This window comes from Leopardus geoffroyi, chromosome B4 (genome assembly GCF_018350155.1).
Source record: "Leopardus geoffroyi isolate Oge1 chromosome B4, O.geoffroyi_Oge1_pat1.0, whole genome shotgun sequence".
Taxonomy (NCBI): domain Eukaryota; kingdom Metazoa; phylum Chordata; class Mammalia; order Carnivora; family Felidae; genus Leopardus; species Leopardus geoffroyi.
This window is the reverse complement of record NC_059341.1, coordinates 112,096,815-112,115,147: the sequence shown is the minus strand read 5'-3', so window position 1 is coordinate 112,115,147 and position 18,333 is coordinate 112,096,815. Positions and strand designations below refer to the sequence as shown.

At 43.5% G+C, this 18,333-nt stretch overlaps 1 long non-coding RNA gene and 1 other non-coding gene across 3 annotated transcripts in view; one reads left to right on the top strand and one right to left on the bottom strand.

Moving 5' to 3' along the window:
- LOC123590653 overlaps positions 1-16,647 on the bottom strand; it is a 48,447-nt gene extending 31,800 nt beyond the window's left edge. Inside the window, exons 1-2 of one of the 2 annotated variants that reach the window (XR_006708898.1) lie at positions 14,679-16,647; positions 4,756-5,768 (exon numbers count right to left, since the gene is read on the bottom strand). This is a non-coding gene — a long non-coding RNA (uncharacterized LOC123590653). Of the gene's footprint in view, positions 1-4,755; positions 5,769-14,678 lie in introns of those variants that run through there. The other variant, XR_006708899.1, reaches the window with a different exon arrangement.
- LOC123592288 lies at positions 7,930-8,036 on the top strand. Its single transcript, XR_006709685.1, has one exon. It is a non-coding gene; the product is annotated as a U6 spliceosomal RNA (small nuclear RNA).
- Positions 16,648-18,333: the final 1,686 nt, after the last annotated feature.

Sequence of the window (18,333 nt, the reverse complement as noted above, 5' to 3'; positions counted from 1 at the left end):
CTTTCAGCTGCTGTCGTGCAGAAACAGTGGTTCCAGCCGACTAAAATTGCTGCCCGAATGAGGGAATGAGGATCTTCTGGGAAATGTAGGCTCCTCATGGAGGATTGTGGTTTGAAAAGATTCCCACGCAGTGATTTTTTTAAATGCCTACTGACCTAACTGCAGTAGCTGCTTTTCCATCATAATCTGTTATATAATCACCAGGCAAATTTGGTTCTGCCTCTTAGAAGACTGATTCAAACTTAACCATCTAGACCAGCCCCACTGACCTTTTCTCTAGAATCTGCGAGGCTTATTGGAATTACTTTGGCAGAATTAGGGAAACTGGTGATTTCGACCAGGTTAATCCTGGGAAAATGTTCTCCGGGGATCCTTTGCCTTCCCAGGCTTGTGAGAATTGTCATTAAGCCAACATCTGGGATTTGAATGGCTTGAGAAAAATTAAACTTGGTACCTTAGTAAATGTTTGACCCCAAGTGACTCCCTCCACCTTCCAAATTTTGACCTTTAGTATTGTATATTGGAGCCTGTAGCATCTGAGAAGTTATTTTAGTCTGAATTCTGTGATTGAAATAACAGAAGTGAAGTCTGGAGATCTTAAACAAACAAATGAATGTGTTAGGATATAGAGTAGCTCACAGCACAGCAGAGGCTGAGAGTCTGCTGCGTGAAAGTGTGAGAGAAGCTCTAAGAATTCAGGTGTTAGGAATAATGGAGTTTTCTTTGGCCATTGCTATCAGAGTAAATGATTTGGGACCATTCTGAGTTTTGAGGTCACTTCTCTTGACATCAAAATTCCAGGTCAAGAGCCTCTGATAGACCTAGTTTCAATCATGTCTCTATCCTCCCTTTGGCTGAGTTAAGGGAAGGTACCATGATTGATAACTATTTTTCCTATCAGGGAAAAGTGATTCTCCAAAGAAAAAATCAAGCCTCTCTGTATCAGGCTAACCATGGCACCGTGGCTCTCCTTTGGCAGGAAAGAAGCGGTACAATTTTATGGAGAGAGGTGTGGAGGTGGGTTATACTATTTCTAGCTCACTGTCTTCCAATTCTACTTCATATCTTCTCTCTCCTCCAGACCATGAATTAGCATTCCCACCCTAGGCATTCCCACACTGGGCGAGCATACACCCCTCCTCGGGAGCAATCTGCGATGTATGAGCAGCTTAGAATTTTGAAGAAAAAGAAAAATGGGCAAGATGAGGGATATTGGAGACAGAAGTGGGTATCACACCCTCCTTGTGAGCTGTTGATTTTATTTCTCCTCAGGTCAACCCATTTTTTTTTTTTAACAAAAATGAATTTCAGAGAAACTCAAGTTATATTTCTACTGCAATACCTTGAATTTTTATTTGTGATTTCTTAAATGAGAAGAGGAAACAAAAGTACAGTCACAGCCAAAGATGTTTCTTTAATTCCTTTTTCTAGAACTGACCTCTCTATGATTTTTTTATTACATTATATAATTAGTTATACCATACATAATTTAACATGTTCTTTTATTGATGAGATAAACCAGAAAAAAAGAGTGGGCCAGAGAAATGGGAAAAAGTTATTGAGCAGAGCCCCTTCTGGACCCCACCCATCAGGCAATAACTCCTTTGGATGCTTGCTGTCTCTCCAATCCTTGATCTATTCTGCCTTGGGGGTTCCATATAAGTGACCTCTATGCTGATGGTAGCTAGCTAGTTATGACACCCAGGACTTCATCCCAATGCATCCTGGAATGGACCAAAATAATGCCACACACTAGAGAGGCAATCCCTTCCAGTGTTATGCCTGTGCAGGTTCTGGTTTGGGGAATATCTAATCCTGTTTTTGCTTTAGAAATATATACGGGCTTGTTTCTCCCTTAAGCCCACTCTTTAACATTTTTAATTTATTATTTTTTTAAGTCGATTTATTTTGAGAGAGACAAGACAGCGTGCACAAGAGGGGTAGGGGCAGAGAAAGAAGGGAAGAGAGAACCCCAAGATGTGGGGCTTGAACTCGCAAACTGTCAGACCACGGCCGGAGCCGAAACCAAGCGTCAGACACTTAACTGACTGAGCCACTCAGGCACCCCTCTTTAACATTTTTTAAACTTTAGTATGTTTCAGAGCTCAGTGAAAAGTTAATAATTGAGTTTGATTCATGCTAGAGCAAATCATTGTGTTCATTCTGCTTTTCCCTCTTTTTCCTTTCTGTTCAAATTACCTACTCTAGTACTGCACATTTTTCTCATGCCTCTTTCACTATAAGCCACCAAAACAGAATGGAGCCGATGTTCACTGAACACCTGTCACACGACAAGCATTTTGACAAGTGTTTTTGCATATATTATTTCATTTACACTTGTAGTATCTTCGGGGGACACGTGTAATCCAAGATCCAGAGCAATTAAAAAAAAAATCCAGGGTCTCAAAACTAGTAACTGGTGGGTTCATATTGGAACCTACATCTGTTTGATTTCAAAACACATTCTTTCCATTCATTATGTCAAGTGAAATAGTTAGATATCAGCTCGTCAAGGATTACTAAGCATCCCAGGAACAAATGCGTGTTAGGAGTTCCTGAAGACCAAATGGTGACAGAGAAGAAGAACGAACAGAAGCAGAAGGAAGCTCGTATTTGACATATAGTCTCTTGGTTCTCTACCTCTCTCTTTGGGAGCACCCAGAGGGTGAGAGGCTAAGTACTACTGAGTTCAGCTTTGAGCAGGTTAGCTCAGGAAGAAGGATCGCTAAAGGCTGGGGGCCATAAAGTAATCTCAGAAGCTTATAGACTAGATAAAACAAAGCTTTCATTTAAACAGACATTCTTTCATACAATGAATATTTATTGTATGTGTCTTGAGAGTCTGGGCATACGAAGATGAATAAGACATGTTCCTTCCTTCAATGACTTCAGTGTCTATGGGGGAAGAGAGATAAGTCAACAAGCTATCAGACTACAGCAGGATGATATATATATGTGTGTATATATATGTGTGTGTGTATATATATGTGTGTGCATATATATATGTGTGTACACACATATATGTATATTTCCATTGCACTGGCGCTCCCCTCTATAGTCAACATATCATGGGCACATGCTGAGTTTTGGACATTCATGATCTATTCTGTTTTTATTTCCTTTTGAAGAATTACCTCTCCCCTACCGGAAAGTGTAGGGAGACTGTTAAATCTAGGTGCCCTGAAACCTCTACTCACCAACAAACAGCCACCTGACCAACCTGGAACAATGCTCACACTTTAGAATCAAAATCTTGAAAAGAGGATAGAAGGCTGGAAAAAAATTCCCCAGGAATGATGGAAGATCCTTCCTTCTGGGACAGGGCACTGACAACACTGTTAAATAGTTCTTCCCACCCCACCCTCCCAGCCCTGGGATGAACATCATTTCCTCCTAAAAAGTCATTCCCATTATCTAGAAACCTTGGCAAGGACACCAAATTCCTCTTTGCATCTTATCTCCTAAGCCCCAGAGGTACGTGTTCAGTAGATTCTTAGAAGCAGTCCTGGACAGCACGTAGTACTCCAATGTCAACAAGCAAACTCTAACGATGACTGTATGTCACAAGCACACTTACTGCATTTGTGATCCCATTTACATTCTCACCTACACAACCACAGCCCACGCGGTTCACACAGCCTCGCCTATAGGGATTCCCAGGCTGCTCTGTGCTTACAGGCTTTGCCACAGAGGAAAAGTGTTCAAGTACTTGCGGTCATGTGGAAAGAAGCCAACAGCATTTGGGGGTGCAGAGTTGGACTTGATGGACTGTCCTTTCCCTTCAAAAGGACAAGCAGACCACAACCTTTGGGAGTCCATGCCCTCTCTGCCTGCCTGTCCTTTGTACCAGTCTTTTGAACCAGTGAATACGGTGACACCCATAACTACAACCTCTTAGCTGCAGGAAAATGAGCCAATAGGGGAGTTGTGCAAGACACTAAGCAAACATCTACAAGAACTAAGGACTTCTTCCTCCCTAGAAAGCCCCCAAACCCTGGATTGGCGAAGGGGGAGCTCACTTTTGAGATGGAAAAGATAAATTGATAACAGCTCTAGCTGGACTTTCTCTAGTTTCTCTTATTGGAAGAAACCTCAGATCCTAAAACAAAACAAAACAAACAAACAAAAGAGATAACTAACATTTTCACAAACATATGAGTGGTACTTGAAATGTCCCGCTATTTCCTAGGCAGTCTTCTGAGAAATAAAAGCAAGTTATGGGTATGTTCTAGTAACTTTTGGAATCTCAGCATTTTCAAAACCATATTATTGAATAACTCCCATATTTAATGCCGCCTAAGTAAACAACATGCTACAGACACTCAGATTGTAAAGGAAATCTTGATGGGTGGTAGAAGGAAAAAGAAAAGTGTCTCGTGTACCTTTATGCTCTAAGGCGATTTCTGTTGGATGATTAGGTTATCGTATTTGTTACAGCTTCATCACCTGTATTTCGTTTCAAATAAATGTTCTCCAGTCTCTTTGCCAACAAAGCACATTTGATAGAAATGCCTCAAAATCAATTTGTACTGCTTCACCAGTTTTATGCATTTTAAATTTAAGGAAACAACAATTAGGATATTTTCAATAATGAAAAGAACTCCATTAAGCTGCCACAAATGTCAAAAGTTCCTGGCTATGCTAACACTTATGTAATTGTTCTGGAAACCCCACGCACCGGAATAGACCTACAACACTAGGCATGACTCACTGAATATTTCTATGCACATAGAAATTTAGAGCATCTCTCTAAAATGCTCTCCAGTTGGGATTTATTTTTTCAAAGAAAAAAAAAATAGACAAAATATGGTACATCAAATCCAAAAGTTCTTTCTGTAATTTTTTGGAAAGTACCGCCTCAGATGAGAGCATTAGAAGATGCTGCTGTTGTCACTAATAAAGCAGCCAGATGGACTAGTGTTAGAACAGGTTGAAACTTTGAAATTCTTCCTGGAAAAAAACCAAAAAAAAAAAAAAAAAAACCCAAAACAAAAAACCCCAAAAGAAACAAAAAACCACCAAAAAGCAGAGAACGTGTGGGTTCTCAAATTTCCAAATGGTCCTCATTTCCTCTTGTGACTTTATTCCCAAGTTTGTTTTCTAAAAGTTGTGGCTGGCAGCATATGACTGGTGTCTTAATCTCCTGAGCGATGTCAAGGAAAATGATGCATGCCACAAAATGCTAATCAGTACAGGCAGGCCTGGGCCCACAGAACCAAGACTCTTTGGTACCGAATGTTCTAATAGTTTTTATCGGACACCTGGTGTAAGTCCAAATTCTTGTGGGGAATTTGCAAAGCTTACGGCATACCTATATCCTAAAAAGTGCATGTTTGGTGGTACTTTTAATGCCAAGGGAATGCATTTTGCATCGGCAGCAATAGTCGTAGAATTAGGAATTCAATCAGTGGTGAACCAAACCAGTTTTGCTGGTGTGAAGGTCCTGAGGGCAGTGCCACCAGGCAGTTGAAACAAGCTGTAGATGGGAGTTTTTGTTTAGCCAGTAAAGAGATGGCCCAGCCATTTGCAGGCCATCCTGGGTTCACCGTGGAGGGTGAAGAGGAGGAATCTGGCGAGCAGTGACCATCGATGGACCAGACAGCCTGGAGTGAGCCCCAGGGCCAAGGCCAGGGCTTGAGAGGAGACCCAAGCTCTGGGGAGGGCTGAAAAGAAAAGGCAAGATTCCAGTTTTAGAGACACTTAGAGGTGAAATGTGGAGGAAAGAGAAAGTTGAATGCAGTTGCTGGAACTGGAGTACCAGGGAGAGCCTGCAACGAGGAATAAAGTGGACATCTCAGAGCTGGAAGGGAAGCGGGAGCTCGGAACAGAATCCATAGCTCAGCTGACCAGATAACGAGCCCAGTGAACTGCTTGTATTTCCTCCGCCCTAGAGTAGACTCGGGCCGGCACCTGGGCTCGGGCTGAGCTGCAGGTGGGGCTCTGTGGCCCCAGCCAGAGGTCGAGCCTGAATTCAGGGCAAGGTGCCAGGCAGATGGCGGGACACCACCCACACCCAAGTCCTCGTGGCTCCCAGCCCTTTCTGTTGTCACAACCTCATTCCCGTCTCTTTTTTGTTTTGTTTTGTTTTGAACTTTGAAGATCTGCTCTCTCAGCAGCTTTTAAATATTTATTCATTTTAATGTTTATTTATTTTTAAGAGAGAGAGCATGAGCGCAAGTGATGGGGGAGGGGCAGGGAGCGAGGGGGACAGAGGATCTGAAGCAGGCTCTGTGCTGAGAGCAGAGAGCCCAAGGTGGGGCTTGAACTCACGAACCGTGAGATCATAACCTGAGCCGAAGTCGGACACTTCACCGGCTGAGCCACCCAGGTGCCCCTAACATACAATACAGCATTATGAATTGTGGCCATCTCACTGTACCTTATCTCCCCATGACTGGAAGTTTGTACCCTTTTTTGCAAGCTCTTTTGCTTACCTGAAATTTTAAGCCCAAACTCCCCAGGCTGCTCGTCTTTCAGGATCCAGTTCAAAGAACATCGTCTCTGTGAAGCCCTTCCTGGCTCCTCCAGCTTCCAGGACCACATTATACAACTCTCTATTATGGCACTTAACACATTTTGTCTGGTCCCGTTTTTCTCTACCAGTCTCTCTCCCAACTAGCCTGCGAATTTCTTGCCAAATGAGTCTTGGCATCTCCCGAGGCCAGCATTGTACCGGCACAATGTAAGATCTCAATAAATATTTGAGGATAAATAAATGGAGTGACTGAGTGAACAACTGTTTATTAAATGCAGATCGATCAATTGATAAATAAGGTAATGGGCGAAGTAATTGTTAACAATGCCGTATATTGACAAAAAATAGAAAATAATCACAGTAGCTGACATTCGTGTGCTGCTTGTTCACTGTCCTGGGCTTCCAAGCTCGATCCTTCACATAGGTTATCTTACTTCATCTTTACAACAACCCAAGATGTCAGTGCTATTATAACACCCATTATGCAGATAAGAAAATGGAGGCATTATGCTAACATCTTTAAGAACTCAATCTGATCTGGGATTTGTATGTTCTACTCAGCAGTAGCATTCCTCATTCCTTGGGTCCCTCCGTTGCCACAGGGGATGTGGTGGCTCTTGGGGGTTGGGACGAAGGTGTCATCAGGCTCTGCCTGCCTCCCCCCATTTGCCCCATGCCTTACATCAACAAGGAGATTATGTCCCATGCGGTTGTACTGGCAAGTCCCACGTGAAGTCCTTTCCCGACGGGTAAAGCCTCACTGGTGTTGGCCAGAGATCCCTACTTCTCCTCTGAGTTCTTTACCTTGCTGGCTTTAAGGTGTAGGACGTGGCAGAGATGGAAGTGAAATAAGGCACTTTCCTATTCATCTGATATTTACATGTCTCCTTTCTGTGAGGGCCACACAAAGCCCTTTACATACCTTACCCTCTTCTGTCTTCGCCCTACCCTATCAAGTAGGTATCTTCATCCCTCAACATATATGTGAAATTCCCAGAGGTTTGGCAACCTGCCTAATGTCCTAGAAGGTAGAAGCGGAACCAGGATTTGAACCTCCAGTTTGACGCAATTCAACCAGTATCTATGGATCACCTCCTTGCGGACGTGCTCATCCCCTTCCCACACAGCATGTTGCCACCAATACCCTTTGGTGTCAAGGACGTGGCCATACTCACCTTCTCTGGCTACTGGTTAGAGTCTCCCCCCCCCCCCTTTTTTTTTATTTTGAGAGAGAAAGAGAAAGGGAGAGAGGGAGAGAGAAAGAATCCCAAGCAGGCTCCTCACTGCGCAGAGCCGGACATGGGGCTCTATCCCATGAGCCGTGAGATCGTGGCCTGAGCTGAAATCAAGAGTCAGACGCTGAACCGGCTGAGCCACCCAGGCGTTCCGGTTAGGGTCTCCTTTAAAGCATGACGCCGAGGCAGCTTTTTGGTGTACCTATTTAAAAAGTCACAGTCTTCGCTTGGGCAGCACATAGACTAAAATTGGAGCGACACGGAGAAGATTAGCGCGGCCCCTGGGCAAGGATGACTTAAAACTTCGTGATGGTTTCCGCATTTTTTTAAAGGAGGGCACTTGTTGCCACGAGCACTGGGTGTTGTCTGGCAGCACTGAATCGTTATACTGTACACCTGAAACTAGTATTACACTGTATGTTAACTAACTGGGATTTAAATAAAAACCTTTGCAAAAAAGTCACAAAGATCGAATTCACTGGTGTAAAAGTAGACAAATTAGAGACTGAAGCCACGTGTGACAGTGGGTGAGATGAGCGGCGGCTCCAGTTAGAAGAGCCAAAATCTGGGGCGCCTGGGGGGTTCCGTTGGGTGAGCCTCCAACTCCTGACCTCAGCTCAGGTCTTGGTCTCAGGGTTTTGAGTTCAAGCCCCGCCTACTTAAAAAAAAAAAAAAAAAAAACCCTCCAAAATCTTTCTCCTGCGTTTTGCCATCCTCTCCTGCTCCTTGGCAGCCCTTGCACGTGTACTTCACATGCAGCCATTTTTGTTCACCTGTTCGTGACGGCTGGTGTTGACCTGTTATGAAATGATGCAGCCTCAGGAGAGAGGAGACCCGGAGTCCACACCCGCGCTGCTTGCTTTGTGAAATTCCAGACTGTTTAATCGGCTCTACCTCATCCCAAGAACTCCAGCTTCTACTTTTCTTAATGGCTTTCCCCTCCTTAAATGCCTACACAGTTATCTTTGAAGGAGGAGAAAAAGAATAGATGAATCATTTGCAGGAAACGGGGGGCAGAGACATGTGGTTGGAATAGCAGATGGCTGTGTGTGTGGGCACATTGCTGTCTCTGTTGTTCCTTCCACCACCCTCTGGAAATGAATCCTGTGGAAGAGTACATTCATTCCAAGGTGGGGGCTGTGCCCGCTTTCAGGTGCTAACATGCAAACCCACATCCACGCGGATTCCTCTCAGACATCTGAACTCCAGGGAGAGTAGAAAACTCAGGCTCTGGCCCAGATTGGACAAGTTGTCCTCTCCTCCAAGTTTTGACATTAAACCTTCTAAAGATAAAGCGATAAACTACACACAATTAGTGGCAGCAGAATTTCTCATACCGTCTTCTTTGTCCTGCAGGATATGAAGTAAGCACATAAATATTCTTCCTATGTCATAGTGCAAGTGCCTGACCTCATCAGGGATCAGCAAATGCCTATAGGGAAGCCGGAGGGAGATTTACGTTCGGATAAAACATGCATTAAGCAGGAAAACACACGTTGTTCTTGGTGGGGCTTTTGGTGGTGGGGGCGTGAAAAGGACATAAAGATATTACAATCTCAGGAACAAGTGCCCATGTGTTGGTCCCCAAAGTTAGCTTCTTGCCGTATGTATGGCGATGACACCAACTGTGGCTGTTTCTCTTGGATCACTGAAATGTGTTTCTAGAATCCTGAGAATTCAAGAGAACACACAGTTTGGAAAACTTTTCTCAGAAGGCTTCATTTAGGCTCTCCTGTTACTTCTCCATAAATTTCCAGATGTCATCTGGGTGTATGTGCTAGGGTGGGTCATTGTTATTTTGCTTTTTAAAGGTATGAAACTCACTTCATCGACAGACTCTCTTTCATTGATTTTTCCCTACTTCCGTCACTGCCATCTGCCCTCCCTACCCTAGATCCAGACTACAGGACCCTGCTGTGAGCACACAAATGTGCAGAAAGATTAGACCTTGTCACCTTTCCCCTTGATGCATTAGGGGTTTTCGTAAAATACACATCTAGAAGTTGAAACGTATTTCTTAGCACAAATTACATACTATTTGGAAACAAAGCATTGTGGTTAAAAGCATTTTTAAAATTATGAACACTCCTTTATTTTTCCCCATGTTTATTTATTTTTGAGAGAGAGAGAGAGAGAGAGAGAGAGAGAGTGGCGGAGGGGCAGAGAGAGAGGGAGACACAGAAGCAGGCTCCAGGCTCGGAGCTGACAGCACAGAGCCCGATGCAGGGCTAGAATCCACGAGTGGTGAGATCGTGACCTGAGCCGAAATTGGGCACTCAACCAACTGAGCCACCCGGGCGCCCCATGAACACTCCTTTAAAAATTAACTTTAATAATAAAAGTCAGCTGATTAAGAATGAGTAAACTCAGTCCAGGAACCAATCTGAATAACCATAAAAAATATTTCATCAATCGTAAGTCTCATTAATAATAAAATTCCTACCCTTACAGTCGTTATGATTTGATGACTCATTTATCTGAAAGTCATTCATCTGAACCTTAACAAAAGCACTAATTCTTGAATCCTAAAAAGCTTTAAAATTGTACTTTCCATGATTTTAAACTACGACGTTACTAAACTAATTTTTGTGCCTCTCGAGGGTCCCCAGCCCCACCTGTTCTCTAACCTTTCACCTTTTCCTGAATGGACAGATTCCTGAGGATGTGATTCTGGTGAGACAGCATCTCACCTGCTGCAACCGGAGCCTCAGGGGCTCCAGGACCCAGATCGGTGCCGGCGAGGCCAATCCCCTGTCTTCCAGGCAGCTTCCAGGAAGCCTTGGGATTGTACCTTCCAACAGAGCCTTAGCAAGAGATCTTTGCCTCAGGTTTTACTTTCTAGACAATTTTACTAAGACAATGATTTTTAAAAAATCACGGCATATCTTCTATCTGACCTCCTGCCTACAGTCTATTTTCTTCCCAATAAGAAATCTCCCGATGAATGGAGATCATAATCTCTACTAAGATTAACTAGAGCTAAGGGTCTCTGGGTTGAGGATACGTTTCCTAAATCTCATCTAACTTTCCTGTGAGTTTTCTCTCACCTCAATAGGACTGGATAGAGAAGCTTCTGGCCACTTCCGTGTGGAGAACCAGGACAACGGAGAGTGGCTTTTCCTATATCCACCCTGCTATTTACAAACCTACTTCCTGATCTCCATCTTATCATCTCTGATGCTTTCTTCTACCTTCATTGTGTCCTTACCTCCCATTTCGCTTCCAGCTGATTCCTGATATGTACTTGTGATAAAGCCAGTTCAAAGTAATATTCAAAATCCTCTTGATTCAGGATATTCTTTTTTTGTGTAAAATATGTATCTTTCAATCAGCAGCTAAAGAACATCAGCTGCCAAGAGCAATGTGCTATTTGGGGACTGTAAACAAGACACTTTGGTGTCACAAGTCTTTCCCAGACTGAGAAAGAGAAGTAAAGGGACTTTTTCACTTCTCTGTTTAATGGGTCAGGTAGTTTCCTCTCAGGGAGGGAACCGGGGGGTGAGAATAAAAGCTTTTAGATATTTAGTTGGTATCACTCTTTCCTTTCTGCTTGGGCGGAAGGCAGGTCCTGTGAATGCTAGGAGAGTATATTAAGGTTGTTATTTTAATGGGTGAAAATTCCTTGGAAGGTTCGCATAGATAATAATGGCTGAGGCAGAGCTTAAAACAAACAACCCTTCTGGGATTAAAACAAAACAAAAACCAGGGCTCTTTGACCCTGAGCAATTCTAAGGAGTGAGAGCAGTTTTAATTACAAGATGAGATTTAGAATGAGTTGAGAAGGAAAAGTCAGGCATCAATGAGTTTTGTATCAAAATGCTCTTTGGGCTTATCAAGTGCCTCTACGTGTTTTCTGTTTGAAAGTAACGATTCATTAATGGTATTTAAGTTCAGTGGCTACAATGACTTAATACTATGGTCGAAAGTAAGGTCTGAAAAATACAATAGGATTTTTTTTATTTTACTTATTTATTTGGCAGTCAAAACTGGGTAGAGAATGTGATGAGTTCACAGGAAAGGCAATCCATCCGGCTTTTAAACATACAAGACAGATGCTCTACCTTACTCTTAATAAGAGAGTTGCACATTAAGGTTACCAGGAGATGTTGATATCATCTATCAGATCGGCAAAATGTTTGCGAGCACGCTGTGCCAGCTAAGATGTGGGGAAATACATTACTGGTGGGAATGCAAACCAGTATAATGGGGCGTTTGGGGGCTATCTATCAAAATTATAAATTCACATGCTCTGACCAAGCAATGCCACATTGAAGACTTTATACTGCAGATACACCTGTGTACAAAGGGGGTAAATGTGCAAAAGGTCGTATTCATTGCAGTCACTGCTTGCAATAACAAAAAAGATTATGTGCAACCTCCATATCCATCAATAGGTAAGTTAGATAAACAACAACAACAACAACTATGTAACATGTGGAGACATTTGAACAGGAGCTTTCTTCTAACACATGGGAAAACCACATTCTGTAGTTCCAAGTCCCCTGACAGTAGCATACACATTGTTATTTTTTTCAAAATAGACTTTATTTTTTAGAACAGCTTTAGGTTTATAGCAAAACTGACCAGGAAGTACAGAGATTTTTTTTTATAGATCCCCCGTCCCCACACATGCATAGCTTCCCCCACTACCCACATCCAGCACCAGCATGGTACATTTATCATAACTGATGAACGTACATGGACACACCACTATCACCCGAAGTTCATACTTTACATAAAGGTTCACTCTTGATGGAGTACATTCTATGGATTTTGGCAAACGTATAATGACACGTATTCACCATTAGAGTATCACACAAGATAGCTTCCTAGCGGGGCGCCTGGGTGGCTCAGTTGGTTAAGCGTTTGACTTCAGCTCAGGTCATGATCTCATGGTTTGTGAGTTTGAGCCCCGTGTCGGGCTCTGTGCTGACAGTTCAGAGCCTGGAGCCCGCTTCAGATTCTGTGTCTCCCTCTCTCTCTGCCCCTCCTCTGCTCGTGCTCTCTCTCTCAAAAATGAATAGACATTAAAAATTTTTTTAAAAAGAAGATAGTTTCATAGCCATAAAAATCCTTCGTATTCCACCAGTTCATCCCTGCCTCCCACTAACCTTGGGCAGTTACTTGATATTTTCAGTGTCTCCATAGCTTTGCCCTTTCAAGAGCGTCATATAGTTGGAATCACAGAGTACGTAGCCTTTTCAGATAGGCTTCTTTCACTTAGCAATATGCACATAAGTTTCTTCCGTGTCCTTTCATAGCTTGATAGCTCATTTCTTTTTAGTGCTGAATAATATTCCATTGGATGAATCACAGTTTATCCCTTTACCAATTCAAGGACATCTTGATTGTTTCCAAGTTTGGGCAATTTTCAATGAAGCTGCTATAAACATCTGTGTGCAGGGTCTTGTGTGAACGGTCTGCAACTTTTTGGGCAAATACTAAGGAGCATATGAGTGCCGGATCATATGGTAAGAGTATGTTTAGTTCTGTAAGAAGATGGGGCGCCTGGGTGGCGCAGTCGGTTAAGCGTCCGACTTCAGCCAGGTCACGATCTCGCGGTCCGTGAGTTCGAGCCCCGCGTCAGGCTCTGGGCTGATGGCTCAGAGCCTGGAGCCTGTTTCCGATTCTGTGTCTCCCTCTCTCTCTGCCCCTCCCCCGTTCATGCTGTGTCTTTCTCTGTCCCAAAAATAAATAAACGTTGAAAAAAAAATTAAAAAAAAAGAAGTTGTCAAACTGTCTTCTAAAGTGATTATACCATTTTGCATTCCTACCAGCAGTGTATGAGAGTTCTTGTTGTTACGCATCCTCACAAGCCTTCGGTGTTGTCAGTGTTCCGGATTTGGGCCATTCTAATAGGTGTGCAGTGGTATCTCTGTTGATTCGGTCCGCATTTCCCTGAGGACATTAAATGTGAAGTCTCTTTTCATATGCCATCTGCATATCTTCTTTGATGACGTGTCCATTAAAGTCTTTGGCCGATTTTTTAATCAGGTTGTTCATTTTCTTGCTGCTGAGTTTCAAGAGTTCTTTGTATATGCTAGATAACAGTCCTTATCAGATGTGTCTTTTGCAAAAATTTTCTCCCAGTCTGTGGCTTGCACATTTTTTTTTTTTTAAAGAAATTAATGTCACCTTTAAAGACTGAAGGGGCGCCTGGGTGGGTCAGTCAGTTGAACGTCAGACTTTAACTCAGGTCATGATCTCACACTCATGGGTTCCAGCCCCGCGTCGGGTTCTGTGCTGACAGCTCAGAGCCTGGAGCCTTGCTTCGGATTCTGTGTCTCCCTCTCTCTCTGCCCCTCCCCCGCTCGCACTCTGTCTGTCTGTCTCTCTCTCTCTCTCAAAGTAAATAAACATAATAATAATTAAAGACTGAAGCAGAAGGGTGCCTAGGTGGCTCGGTCAGTTGAGCATCTGACTTTAGCCGAGGTCATGATCTCACGGTTTGTGAGTTTGAGCCCCACATTGGGCCCACTGCTGTAAGCACAGAGCACACTTCGGATGCTCTGTCTTCCTCTCCCTCTGCCCCTCCCTTGCTCTCTCTCTCTCTCTTTCAAAAAAAAAAAAAAAAAAAACAATTTTAAAGACTGAAGCAGAAATTATCAAATGGCTACCCTATTAATAAATGGATAAATATTTATTACTTTCCCTTTATAACTGATTCTTTGCTACCAACATAGCCATGCTTCTAGTTGTTTCCCGGAGCCCTTTGTAGTAAAGGAATCTAACGAGTAATGGACGAGTACCTGTAAATGCAGACGGCGATACTGTGATATTTTAACTGCCCTTAAAATATGATCCTATTTGTGTAAGGATTAAAAATTTTTGTTTCTCTGTAAGCTGTAGTGTCTCAATTTCTTTGTGACCAATTTTACCAGTAAGTTTTCCAAGAAGTACATGTTAAGAGAGAACAAACGAATTAGAGTAATTTAGTGTACCAGATCACGTGTTTCATTAGAACTTACCATTTATTACTTAGGTGAATGCACCTCAGAAAGCACCATATATCATCTTCTCTTTAGGTGGTCCTGACATGCCCCCTTACTATATCAGTCTGTAACCATGTAGTTGATCTATATAAAGGCAAGTGCTGTGGATGGAAGAATGAACACGTCGGTCATCCAACATGACTGTCCCTTTGGATCTAGAACTTTGAATTGTCCTAAGAGCATGCTGAATACTACGTTCGAGACATTCTCTCTTATGTCACAATCCCACCCTTAGCTTTGGGAGGGGAGAAGGCCCCCCATGTGACTTATCTTTTTATCCCACAGAATATCTTGCACCGACTTAGCAGCTATATCGAGCATAGATTTGTTTAAGAGGGAGAAGACAAAGTGATTTGGGCAAAATTTACAGCATTTTCAGTCAGCAGTGCTTTCTGTGACACTTGTCCAAAGAGACGAGAGAGTTCGGATGTCGTCTGGGGCAGTGATGTGGAGATCTCATTGCGGGAAAGGGCCAGGGAGCAGATGGAAAAGGCATGACCAGGTGCCCATCGCCAAGAGGACAGACTCCAAGACCCAAGAAAGCGAGCACAACCTGAAAGCCTCACGCCCAGCTCTTCACTTAAATGACCGCGTGTAACTCCTTCTGCGAGTGTCCGATGCTCCCCACCCCCGCTGCCACAACAGGAACGAGAGAAGGAACACTCCTTACACTTTTGCTGGTAATGGGAAACGATGGAGCGACAGGCTCTCTTTACAAAATCTCACTTTTGCAACCAAGCATGTTGCAAGCATGGTAAGCACTGGAAACTTCTGCCGTGGCTTTTCTTTCCAGGGTGCACTTCTGATACTTTCACTGGGCTTTCTGCTTTTCTCTGGGGCTGGGATTTTTATAATAAAAGTAAGAGGCAAAAGGCAGTTTCTCTCCTGGAGTGGAATTAAACCATTGGCATTTAGAATAACATTGCCCCCTCCTTCCTGGCTACAATTATAAGCATCTCACAGACCTCCCTATGTGAGGTAAGGTGAGTATTTTGTCATCTTCTATTAATAGGGAGGGATTCTGAGTCATGGAGGCCTAAGTGATTTTTCTAGCCCCAGAAATAAAAGGAATAAAACGACGCAAGATGATGAGCACGTTATTTTAAGAACAGGATGATTTGGGTGGCATAGCATCATTTTCCTGGACAGTTGCAACTGCTTCCTAATTGGTTTTCCTGCCCCTGGTTTTCCTCTCCGCTGCAATCTACTCACCTCTTTGTTATTAGAATCATATTCTGAAATCATGTCACACCCTCGTATAAATATCTCTGATGACTTCTCACCGCCTAATGAAAAATTCCAAACTCCTTAGCATAGCATCCAAAGCCCATTTCCATCTGGCTTTACACTATCTTTCTTATGTTCTTTGCCGCTCTGCACCCTCTGTACTGTTGTCATGCATGGCCATGGCTCCAAGGTGGCCATGCCACCTGTCTCTCTGGCCTAGAGTGCCTTTCTTCTCCTGTCCCTCTGGGATGAGGGAGAGGGGAAATCTGCATATCCAGATATTGTTTTCTCTGGGATACTTTGCAACACTCAAGGCCCAGGAAACATTTCCTCCTCTTGCTTTCTTTCTGTTGCAATGATCGTATTAACTGTTACATTCTAGCTACCTGGACATGAGTCTATTCTACCCAGTCCAATCTACTTTTTGTGGACAGCAGGGTCTGAATCTGACTGATCTCCACACACCCTAGCGATCATTTCAGTTCGACACACAACGGGTGCTCCCTGCGCTTGATGCCATTTTCAAGAAAAACTTTCCTTCGGGCAAATCCACAGGCAGTTTTGGGTACAGTTTCAGGGCTCGTGAAAAGAAATCAGAGTGAGTGCCAGTTCAAGAATGGAGCTTTCAGGGCACCTGGATGGCTCAGTCGGTTAAGCGTCTGACTTCGGCTCAGGTCATGATCTCACAGTTCGTGGGTTCGAGACCCACGTCAGCTGTGCTGACAGCTCAGAGCCTAGAGCCTGCTTTGGATTCTGTGTCTCCCTCTCTCTCTACCCTCCCCTGCTCGAGCTCTGTCTCTCTCTGTTTCAAAAATAAATAAACATTAAAAAAAAAAAAAAGAATAGAGCTTTCAAGGACAAGCAGGTTAGTTATGTTTAACATTGCATTCTTCTGTTATGAAGTTCTGATGTTTGTGGGTACAGTGTACTATTTGATTCCAGGTAACCACCCAAAACATTTCCATACTTCCTGACTAGAGCTGATGGGTGAGGAGCCTGGCTGGCTGGGATATCATTCGGAGCTTTCCAAAGTCTGGCCCACTTGTGTGAGCCACTCCTGGCTGCTGGATTACAAAACACTTGCCTGGGCCCTGCTCTAGACATTCTGAATCAGGGTCCTTAAGTGAGAGGCCAGGCTGTGGACCACGAGCAAGTACCTCCAAGGTGTTTCTAAACATTTGGGACCCACTGGTCTGGCTGGGAGCCTCCCCCTAGGCAAGGAGATTTGGGGGGGATAGGTGTTGTAAGTGAGTCGTTCTCACTGCAGGCTGCATATGAGAATTCTCTGGGGGATTTTTGAGACCCTGGGACCCCCTTTATATCATTTAAATCAGAATTACTGGAGATGGGACTTGGGCCCCTATGTTTTTTGAAACCTTTGCTTCTGAACCAGGTTGGGGATAGAATAAATGCCAGAATCTTTGGACAAAAATCATATGTGTCTAGTGGTTAGAGCTCCTGTTTACATGACACTTCTCACCGCACTCAACCTCACTCTCGCTAGAAAAGTAAATCTCATACCAAATTTAACAAGTAAAAAAAATACATGTTTTAATAGGTAAGTGCGGTTATGCAAACTGTGTGTGGCTGAGGAAAGGTCTTTCTCTCTACCCTCAGTGCTTTGAGTAACAGCACCTTGCACGAATAGGCCATCCTAAAGGAAAGGCAGCAATGTTCAATATCAAAACCAGTGGGTTTTAATCTTGTGGGGGCAAGATGCTAGGTAAAGTGGGGGGTCACATGGCCCAGGGCCGGAGGCTACATGGTTACACACGTAGGTAGGCTACGAGATCGGGGGTCCTATCACACTTCCTCTGACAATCACCAATTTCAGCAGTAGAAATATATATATTTTTAGAAATAAACATTTCTTACTACAAACTAAAACAGACAAACAAAAAAAGGGGTGCTTGGGTAGCTCAGTCGGTTTAAGTGTGTAACTTGATTTCGGCTCAGGTCATGATCTCACGGCTTATGAGGTCGAGCCCTGAGTTGGCTCTGTGCTGACAGAGCAGAACTGCTTGGGATTCTCCAAACAAACAAACAAACAAACAATAAATAATGAGTCTTTTTCCCTGGGAACTGGTTAGGCAAAAGATCGAGGAGAGGAAAGGTGGGAAGAGGGGGGCATGACCTACCAAGCATTTAGACTTTTGGCGTTCGGGTAAAGAATCTGAAAGTTTTGGTGGGTCCAGAAAAACGCGATGGGAATTCACCAAAAGATGCACCCTTGTCAGATGTTTAACAAAAATAGCCTTGGAATCATACATGTGCAAAAATCACTACAGAAACTGTGCTAAGCAACTGGTCTGTTTACTTAGGGCTGGGGGGAGGGTCTATATTGTGTCCTCCAGCACAGCACCCTTCCCCCACAAATGGAAGATTCCTTTCCATTCCACAGGAC